Source organism: Prionailurus viverrinus, chromosome B3 (genome assembly GCF_022837055.1).
Source record: "Prionailurus viverrinus isolate Anna chromosome B3, UM_Priviv_1.0, whole genome shotgun sequence".
NCBI lineage: Eukaryota > Metazoa > Chordata > Mammalia > Carnivora > Felidae > Prionailurus > Prionailurus viverrinus.
Window position 1 is genome coordinate 18,124,503 of NC_062566.1, and position 10,654 is coordinate 18,135,156.

General features: G+C 39.7%; 1 pseudogene; it reads right to left on the minus strand.

Moving 5' to 3' along the window:
• Window positions 1-992: 992 nt before the first annotated feature.
• On the minus strand, window positions 993-1,954 carry LOC125168791 (tubulin polyglutamylase complex subunit 2-like; annotated as a pseudogene).
• Window positions 1,955-10,654: the final 8,700 nt, after the last annotated feature.

Consider the following 10,654-nt stretch of genomic DNA (forward strand, 5'->3'; position numbering starts at 1 on the left):
TCTTATTTAAATCTTATTCCCATACAAAACATCCTCACAGAAATGCCTAGAATATTTTTTTGGAAGCAATAAACTTTATAGAAAACTGAAAAAGGAGCAGAGTGAGAATTACTCATGAAAAATAAAAACACATAATTGTATCTTCAAGAGTTTTCATGAAACATTATGACCTATCAGATTAAGGTATTCACATTGTCTAACAAAAATGAACTGATCTAAGCAAGGGCAGCATGAAAATACTCTAATGCAGTGTTGCCCAAGAGAACTTTCTGTGATGATGGAAATGTTCTATGTTGTCTAATACAGAATCTGCCAGCCACGTGGATACTAACAATATGGGTAATGTGATTGAAGAACTGATTTTTTTAAATTTAAATACAAGTCAGTTAACATATAGTGTAGTCATGGTTTCATGAATAGAATTCAGTGATTTATCACTTACATATACCACCCAGTGCTTATCCCAACAAGTGCCCTCCTTAATGCCCGTAACCCAGTTAGCCCATCCCCCCCCCCAGCACCCTGCCAGAAAACTTAAGTTTTGTCTCTCTATATTAGTCCCTTATGGTTTGAGACTGAGGAACTGAATTTTTAATATAGTTTAAACAACCACATGTGACTAGTGGCTACCAGTTGAACAGCACAACTCTAATCTCTCATGGGTCAAAACAGTGGTTTATTTGTGAGACTTCTCTAATCACTGCTGAGGGGTGCAGAGGGTTGGGGATGGAAAGAGAGGAAAGCTCTTAACAGATTTATTTAACTACTTAAACAAGTTCTGAAACTCTCCACATCTTTCAGAGGCAGGGCATGAAGAAAAGACTCTGGGGGAGACCTGAGTACACCATTGAACTCCTGGCGAATACCAAGGCACATAGAAAGCCTAGGGTTTGACTCACTCAGATGGGAAGATGCTTATGGTCCACACACAGAATCTGAGCCTTGGGTCATCTGTGCATCATCTGATGGGGCTGGTGGGAAGGTGGGGGTGCTCATTTATGGACAGGGTTTCCAGGGCTAGAAGTGGATTTAGAGGTGGAAGGAGGACCTGAGGGCCCCTTCTGGCCAAATCCTAAGCCTTATACTCCTTTCGGTATTAGCCAGCACTTGAAGGGCTCAGATCTCCCCCAGAGTCCTTTACTCGCATCCTGCCTATACAGACTGGACAGGCATTTTCTTTTGGGGGATTAATGCCTTATTCTTGCTTGTGAACACTTTGCTGGGATCCATCTTTGTTCACAAAGGAGTTGGTCTCTTCTGCAAGCAGGTTTGTGCTGTGGGTTATGGATTGATACATGTTGAACCATTTTTTTTGTCTTGTGGACTAATTCCATAGGTGATGAAGTCCTACTGCCACTGTGGCAGACCCATGTGCATGATGAGCAGGTGATAGTAAGTGGTAAAGGTATCTGTAAGAAAATGCCAGTATAACACTCTGTCCAGGAACCAGATTTCAGTGTCACACTAACACTGCTTTCCCTCTTTGTAGACAAGGAAAACTTCCTATTCCTGTTGCAAGGATCCAGCTCAAATATCACACTTGGAGAATCAAAGTGAGTCTTCTCTGGCTGGTTCTCACTGGCTTCAAGACCATCATCCTCCAGGTTTACCAGGGTTGGTGGATTAGGGAGTGAATACATAGAAAACTGGTTGAATTGAGTCAGTTTTGAGATTCTGTTAATTGCCATGATGCCCAGTAGAATGATATGCTCATCCAGTTTCACATTCCATGTCCTGTGGAAGCCAGTGGTCATCAGGTAAAAGTTCTTCACATCCTCAGGTAACACACAGTTATTTTTTATTCCCATGAAGAAATCATATGACATTAAGCAGGTTTTTTTTCTATGATAGTCACCCTCTGTCACACCTGGGGAAGATTCAAGTATGCAGGTGATTCCCAGGGTCAGCTTCGCCAGGTGTGCTTGCTACAGCCTGGGGGCACTGAATCCTCCATATTCTACGCATGGTGGGGGACACCAGAGGCTGGGCCATCAAGTTCACTGCATTTCCAGAGTAGTAGTGCTCCATGCAAAAAGCCAGGAGGGCAGAGATTAGGTGCCTGGGATGCTCTGGGAGTAGTAGTTCCCCAAGGCCTTCCCAAGGACTGGCCACCAATGGAGTCCACTTCACAGAGGAAGGGGTGGGGTGGGGAGCAACTCTTCCATCCAGACCCTCCCAGCCCACCTCTAAAATATATTTTTACAAGAGACTCTATTTATTTTAAAATATTTTTATTTGAATATAGTTAACACACAGTGTTCCATTAATTTCAGGTGAACAACAAACTGATTTGGTAAGTTTATACATCATACTATTACGCTATGTTCACCATCTGTCTATGCTACCATCTGTCCCAAAACATCTCTATTACATTATCATTAAGCTGTGTCTTCTATTCCCGTGACTTATTCATTCCATAACTGGAAGCCTGTATCTCCCATTTTCCTTCACCCATTGTGCTCATTCCCACATCCCCTCTCCTCTGGAAGCCATCAGTTTGTTCTCTTTATTTTTAGGTCTGATTCTTCTTTTTGTTTGTTTGTTCATTCATTTGTTCTGTTATTTAGATTCCACATATAAGCAAAATTATATAGTATTTGTATTTATCTATTTGATTTATTTTACTTAGCATAATTCCCTCTAGGTCCATCCATGGTTTCATAAGTGGCATAATCCATTCCTTTTTAATGACTGTGTAATATTCCACCATATTATCTATCTGTCTATCTATCTCACATTGTCTATATCCATTAATCTATCAATGGACACATGGATTGCTTCTGTATCTTGACTATTGTAAATAGTGCTGTGATAAACATAGGGTTGTGTATGTCTTTTAATTTAATGTTTCTGTTTTCTTTGGGTAAATAGTGGAATTATTGGATCATATTGTATTCCCATTATTAATATTTTGATGGATCTTTATATTCTTTTCCACAGTGGCTGCACCAATTTGGATTCCCACTAACAGTATATGAGAATTCCTTTTCCCCACATCCTTGCCATACTTATTTTTATATTTTTTATTTTAGTTATTCTGACAGGTGTAAGGAGATATATCATTGTAATTTTTTTAAATTTTTTCAATATATGAAATATATTGTCAAATTGGTTTCCATACAACACCCAGTGCTCATCCCAAAAGGTGCCCTCCTCAATACCCATCACCCACTCTCCCCTCCCTCCCACCCCCCATCAACCCTCAGTTTGTTCTCAGTTTTTAAGAGTCTCTTATGCTTTGCCTCTCTCCCACTCTAACCTCTTTTTTTTTTTTCCTTCCCCTCCTCCATGGGTTTCTGTTTAAGTTTCTCAGGATCCACATAAGTGTGAAAACATAAGGTATCTGTCTTTCTCTGTATGGCTTATCTCACTTAGCATCACACTCTCCAGTACCATCCATGTTACTACAAAGGGCCATATTTCATTCTTTCTCATTGCCATGTAGTACTCCATTGTGTATATAAACCACAATTTCTTTATCCATTCATCAGTTGATGGACATCTAGGCTCTTTCCATAATTTGGCTATTGTTGAGAGGGCTGCTATAAACATTGGGGTACAAGTGTCCCTATGCATCAGTACTCCTGTATCCCTTGGGTAAATTCCTAGCAGTGCTATTCCTGGGTCATAGGGTAGGTCTATTTTTAATTTTCTGAAGAACCTCCACAATGCTTTCCAGAGTGGCTGCACCAATTTGCATTCCCACCAACAGTGCAAGAGGGTTCCCGTTTCTCGACATCCTCGCCATCATCTATAGTCTCCTGATTTGTTCATTTTGGCCACTCTGACTGGCGTGAGGTGATATCTGAGTGTGGTTTTGATTTGTATTTCCCTGATGAGGAGCGACGTTGAGCATCTTTTCATGTGCCTGTTGGCCATCCGGAAGTCTTCTTTAGAGAAGTGTCTATTCATGTTTTCTGCCCATTTATTCACTGGGTTATTTGTTTTTCGGGTGTGGACTTTGGTGAGCTCTTTATAGATTTTGGATACTAGCCCTTTGTCCGATATGTCATTTGCTAATATCTTTTCCTATTCCGTTGGTTGCCGTTTAGTTTTGTTGGTTGTTTCCTTTGCTGTGCAGAAGCTTTTTATCTTCATAAGGTCCCAGTAATTAATTTTTGCTTTTAATTCCCTTGCCTTTGGGGATGTGTCGAGTAAGAGATTGCTACGGCTGAGGTCAGAGAAGTCTTTTCCTGCTTTCTCCTCTAGGGTTTGGATGGTTTCCTGTCTCACATTCAGGTCCTTTATCCATTTTGAGTTTATTTTTGTGAATGGTGTGAGAAAGTGGTCTAGTTTCAACCTTCTGCATGTTGCCATCCAGTTCTCCCAGCACCATTTGTTAAAGAGACTATCTTTTTTCCATTGGATGTTCTTTTCTGCTTTGTCAAAGATTAGTTGGCCGTATGATTGTGGGTCTAGTTGTGGGGTTTCTATTCTATTCCATTGGTCTATGTGTCTGTTTTTGTGCCAATACCATGCTGTATTGATGATAACAGCTTTGTAGTAGAGGCTAAAGTCTGGGTTTCTGATTCCTCCTGTTTTGGTCTTCTTCTTCAAAATTACTTTGGCTATTCGGGGACTTTTGTGGTTCCATATGAAATTTAGGATTGCTTGTTCTAGTTTCGAGAAGAATGCTGGTGCAATTTTGATTGGGATTGCATTGAATGTGTAGATAGCTTTGGGTAGGATTGACATTTTGACAATATTTATTCTTCCAATCCATGAGCAGGGAATGTCTTTCCATTTCTTTATATCTTCTTCAATTTCCTTCATAAGCTTTCTATAGTTTTCAGCATACAGATCCTTTACATCTTTGGTTAGATTTATTCCTAGATATTTTATGCTTCTTGGTGCAATTGTGAATGGGATCAGTTTCTTTATTTGTCTTTCTGTTGCTTCATTGTTAGTGTATAAGAATGCAACTGATTTCTGTACATTGATTTTGTATCCTGCAACTTTGCTGAATTCATGTATCAGTTCTAGCAGACTTTTGGTGGAGTCTATCGGATTTTCCATGTATAATATCATGTCATCTGCAGAAAGTGAAAGCTTGACTTCATCTTTGCCTATTTTGATGCCTTTGATTTCCTTTTTGTCTGATTGCTGATGCTAGTACTTCCAACACTATGTTAAAAGACAGCGGTGAGAGTGGGCATCCTTGTCGTGTTCCTGATCTCAGGGAAGAAGCTCTCAGTTTTTCCCCGTTGAGGATGATGTTACCTGTGGGCTTTTCACAAATGGCTTTTATGAGGTTTAAGTATGTTCCTTCTATCACGACTTTCTCAAGGGTTTTTATTAAGAAAGCGTGCTGAATTTTGTCGAAGGCCTTTTCTGCATAGATTGACAGGATCATATGGTTCTTACCTTTTCTTTTATTAATGTGATGTATCACGTTGATTGATTTGCGAATGTTGAACCAGCCCTGCATTCCAGGAATGAATCCCACTTGATCATGGTGAATAATTCTTTTTATATGCTGTTGAATTCAATTTGCTAGTATCTTATTGAGAATTTTTGCATCCATATTCATCAGGGATATTGGCCTGTAGTTCTCTTTTTTTACTGGGTCTCTGTCTGGTTTAGGAATCAAAGTAATACTGGCTTCATAGAATGAGTCTGGAAGTTTTCCTTCCCTTTCTATTTTTTGGAATAGCTTGAGAAGGATAGGTATTATCTCTGCTTTAAACGTCTGGTACAACTCCTCTGGGAAGCCATCTGGTCCTGGACTCTTATTTGTTGGGAGATTTTTGATAACTGATTCAATTTCTTCACTGGTTATGGGTCTGTTCAAGCTTTCTATTTCCTCCTGATTGAGTTTTGGAAGCGTGTGGGTATTTAGGAATTTGTCCATTTCTTCCAGGTTGTCCAATTTGTTGGCATATAATTTTTCATAGTATTCCCTGATAATTGTTTGTATCTCTGAGGGATTGGTTGTAATAATCCCATTTTCATTCATGATTTTATCTATTTGGGTCATCTCCCTTTTCTTTTTGATAAGCCTGGCTAGAGGTTTGTCAATTTTGTTAATTTTTCAGAAAACCAACTCTTGGTTTCGTTGATCTGCTCTACAGTTTTTTTAGTTTCTATATTGTTTATTTCTGCTCTGATCTTTATTATTTCTCTTCTGCTGGGTTTAGGCTGCCTTTGCTGTTCTTCTTCTATTTCCTTGTATTTGGGATTTTTCTTGTTTCTTGAGATAGGCCTGAATTGTGATGTATTTTCCTCTCAGGACTGCCTTCACTGCATCCCAAAGCGTTTGGATTACTGTATTTTCATTTTCGTTTGTGTCCATATATTTTTTAATTTCTTCTCTAATTGCCTGGTTGACCCACTCATTCGTTAGTAGGGTGTTCTTTAACCTCCATGCTCTTGGAGGTTTTCCAGACTTTTTCCTGTGGTTGATTTCAAGCTTCGTAGCATTGTGGTCTGAAAGTATGCATGGTATAATTTCAATTCTTTTATACTTATTAAGGGGTGTTTTGTGACCCAGTATGTGATCTATCTTGGAGAATGTTCCATGTGCACTCAAGAAGAAAGTATACTCTGTTGCTTTGAGATGTAGAGTTCTAAATATATCTGTCAAGTCCATCTGATCCAATGTGTCATTCAGGGCCCTTGTTTCTTTATTGACCGTGTGTCTAGATGATCTATCCATTTCTGTAAGTGGGGTGTTAAAGTCCCCTGCAATTACCACATTCTTATCAATAAGGTTGCTTATGTTTATGAGTAATTGTTTTATATATTTGGGGGCTCCGGTATTCAGCGCATAGACATTTATAATTGTTAGCTCTTCCTGATGGATAGACCTGTAATTATTATATAATGCCCTTCTTTATCTCTTGTTACAGCCTTTAATTTAAAGTCTAGTTTGTTTGATGTAAGTATGGCTACTCCAGCTTTCTTTTGGCTTCCAGTAGCATGATAAATAGTTCTCTATCCCCTCACTCTCAGTCTAAAGGTGTCCTCAGATCTAAAATGAGTCTCTTGTAGACAGCAAATAGATGGGTCTAGTTTTTTTTATCCATTCTGATACCCTATGTCTTTTGGTTGGTGCATTTAATCTATTTACATTTAGTGTTATTATAGAAAGATACGGGTTTAGAGTCATTGTGATGTCTGTATGATTTATGCTTGTAGCGATGTCTCTGGTACTTTGTCTCACAGGATCCCCCTTAGGATCTCTTGTAGGGCTGGTGACAAATTCCTTCAGTTTTTGTTTGTTTGGGAAGACCTTTATCTCTCCTTCTATTCTAAATGACAGACTTGCTGGATAAAGGATTCTCGGCTGCACTTTTTTCTGTTCATCACATTAAAGATCTCGTGCCAATCCTTTCTGGCCTGCCAAGTTTCAAAAGAGAGATCAGTCACGAGTCTTATAGGTCTCCCTTTATATGTGAGGGCACGTTTATGCCTTGCTGCTTTCAGAATTTTCTCTTTATCCTTGTATTTTGCCAGTTTCACTATGTCGTGCAGAAGATTGATTCAAGTTACTTCTGAAGAGAGTTCTCTGTGCCTCTTGTATTTCAATGCCTTTTTCCTTCCCCAGTTCAGGGAAGTTCCCAGCTATTATTTCTTCAAGTACCCCTTCAGCACCTTTCCCTCTCTCTTCCTCCTCTGGGATACCAATTATGCGTATATTATTTCTTTTTAGTGTATCACTTAGTTCTCTAATTTTCCCCTCATACTCCTGGATTTTTTTATCTCTCTTTTTCTCAGCTTCCTCTTTTTCCATAATTTTATCTTCTAGTTCACCTATTCTCTCCTCTGCCTCTTCAATCCGAGCCGTGGTCGTTTCCTTTTTAATTTGCATCTCGTTTAAAGCGTTTTTAGCTCCTCCTGACTGTTCCTTAGTCCCTTGATCTCTGTAGCAAGAGATTCTCTGCTGTCCTGTATACTGTTTTCAAGCCCAGCAATTAATTTTATGACTAGTATTCTAAATTCACTTTCTGTTATATTATTTAAATCCTTTTTGATCAGTTCATTAGCTGTTGTTATTTCCCGGTGATTCTTCTGAGGAGAATTCTTCCGTTTGGTCATTTTGGATAGTCCCTGGAGTGGTGGGGGCCTTCAGGGCACTTTCCCTGTGCTGTGGTGTATAACTGGAGTTGGTGGGCGGAGCCGCAGTCCGACCTGATGTCTGCCCCCAGCCCACCGCTGGGGCCACAGTCAGACTGGTGTGTGCCTTCTCTTCCCCTCTCCTAGGGGCAGGATTCACTGTGGGGTGGTTTGGCCCTTCTGGTCTACTTGCACACTGCCAGGCTTGTGGTGCTGGGGATCTGGCATATTAGCTGGGGTGGGTAGGCAAGGTGCACGGGGGCAGGAGGGGCAGGCTTAGCTTGCTTCTCCTTAGTTGATCCACTTCAGGAGGGGCCCTGTGGCAGCAGGAGTCAGACCCGCTGCTATAATGTTGGCCCCGCAGAAACACAGCATTGGGTGTTTGCGCGGAGCAAGCAAGCTCCCTGGCAGGGACTGGCTCCCTTTGGGATTTTGGCTGGGGGGTGGGGGAGGGGGATGGCACTGGCGAGCGTCTTTGTTTCCCGTCAAACAGCTCAGTCCTCCCGGGGCTCAGCAACTCTCCCTCTCTTTGTCCTCCAGTCTTCCCGCTTTTCAAACAGAGCTGTTAACTTATGACCTCCCAGATGCTAAGTGGCGCTCGTTGTGGGAACACACTCCATCCAGCCCCTCTGCTTTTGCAAGCCAGACTCGGGGGCTCTGCTTGGCCGGCAGACTGCCCCTCCGCCCTGGCTCCTTCCCGCCAGTCCATGCAGCGCACCGCCTCTCCGCCCTTCCTACTCTCTTCCGTGGGCCTCTCGTCTGCACTTGGCTCTGGAGACTCCGTTCTGCTACTCTTCTGGTGGTTTTCTGGGTTATTTAGGCAGGTGTAGGTAGAATCTAAGTGATCAGCAGGATGCACGGTGAACCCAGCGTCCTCCTACGCCGCCATCTTCCTGTCTTGACTGATCTATCATTGTAATTTTTATTTACATTTCCTTGATGACTAGTGATGTCAAGAACTTTTTCATTTGTCTGTTGGTCATCTGTACCTCTCTAGAAAAATGGCTGTTTAGGTTATTGTTTTTCATAGTTTTTTTTTTCATAGTTTTTTTTTTATTTTTTTTTTAATCATTATGATAAGTGTACTCTTTAATCCCCATCACCTATTTAAGCCATTCTCCCACTTTCCCCCCACCCCCTATGGGTAACCATCAGTTTGTTCTCTCTAGGTAAGAGACTATTTCTTGGTTTGTCTGTCATTTTTTTAACCTTTTGTTTGTTTGTTTTGTTTCTTAAATTTCACATATAAGTGAGATTATATGGTATTTGTCTTTCTTTGACTTATTTCGCTTAACATTATAATCTCTATGTTGTTGCAAATAGTAAGATTTCATTATTTTTTTATGGCATGGAAAGATGCTGTTGGTGAGAATGAAAACTGGTGCAGCTACTGGGGAAAACATTATGGATGTCCCTCAAAAACTTAAAAATAAATCTACCCTATGATCCAGCAATCACACTACTGGGTATTTACCAAAAGAAACAAACAAACAAACCCCAAAACTAAAGCAACAAACAAACAAACAAACAAACAAACAAACAACACTAATTCAAAGGGATACATGCACCCTTATGGTCTTCTACCCATTTTTAGTGTAATTATTTCCTTTTTTGGATATTGAGTTGTATAAGTTATTTATATATTTTGCATATTAACCCCTTGTATTTTGTGTATTAAAACCTTATTAGGTTTTTAATCCATTTGAGTTTTATTTTTATGTATGATGTCTGAAAGTGGTCCAGTCTTATTCTTTTGCATGTAGCTGCCCACAATTTCCCAACATCATTTACTAAAGAAATTGTCTTTTATCCATTGTATTTTTGCCTTCTTTGTAACAGATTACATGACCATATAATCATGGGCTTATATGTGACATCTCTACTTAGTTCCATTGATCTATGTCTCTATTTTTCTGCCAGTACCATACTGCTTTGATTAGCACAGCATTGTAGTGTATCTTCAAGATGTAATACTTCCAGCTTGGTTCCTATTTCTCAAGATTGCTTTGCCTATTCATGTTTTGTGTGTGTGTGTGTGTGTGTGTCTGTGTGTGTGTGTGTCTGTGTGTGTGTCTGTCTGTGTGTGTGTGGTTCCATACAAATTTAGCATTATTTGTTCTAGATCTGTGAAAATACTGTTGATATTTTGATAGGTATTGCATTGAATTTGTAGATTGCTTTGGAGAGTATGGACATTCTAACAATATTAATTCTCCTGATCCATGAGCATGAAATATCCTTCCATTTAAATAAATGTAGATATATCATCTTCAATTTATTTCATTGATGTTTTATAATTCCCAGAGTAAATATTTCACCTCCATGGTTAAGGAGGCATTTTATTCTATTTTGGTAAAATTGTAAATGGAATTGTTTTCTTAATTGATCTTTCTGCTGTTTTGTTATTCATGTATAGAAATTCTACCAATTTCTGAGTGTTAGATTTGTATCCTGCAACATTGCTGAATTAATTTACTACTTCTAATAGTTCTTTGGTGGAGCCTTTAAAGTTTTCTATGCATGGTGTCATGTCATCTGCAAATAGTGACAGTTTAACATCATTTTTACCAATATGGATATTCCTTATTTCATTTTATTT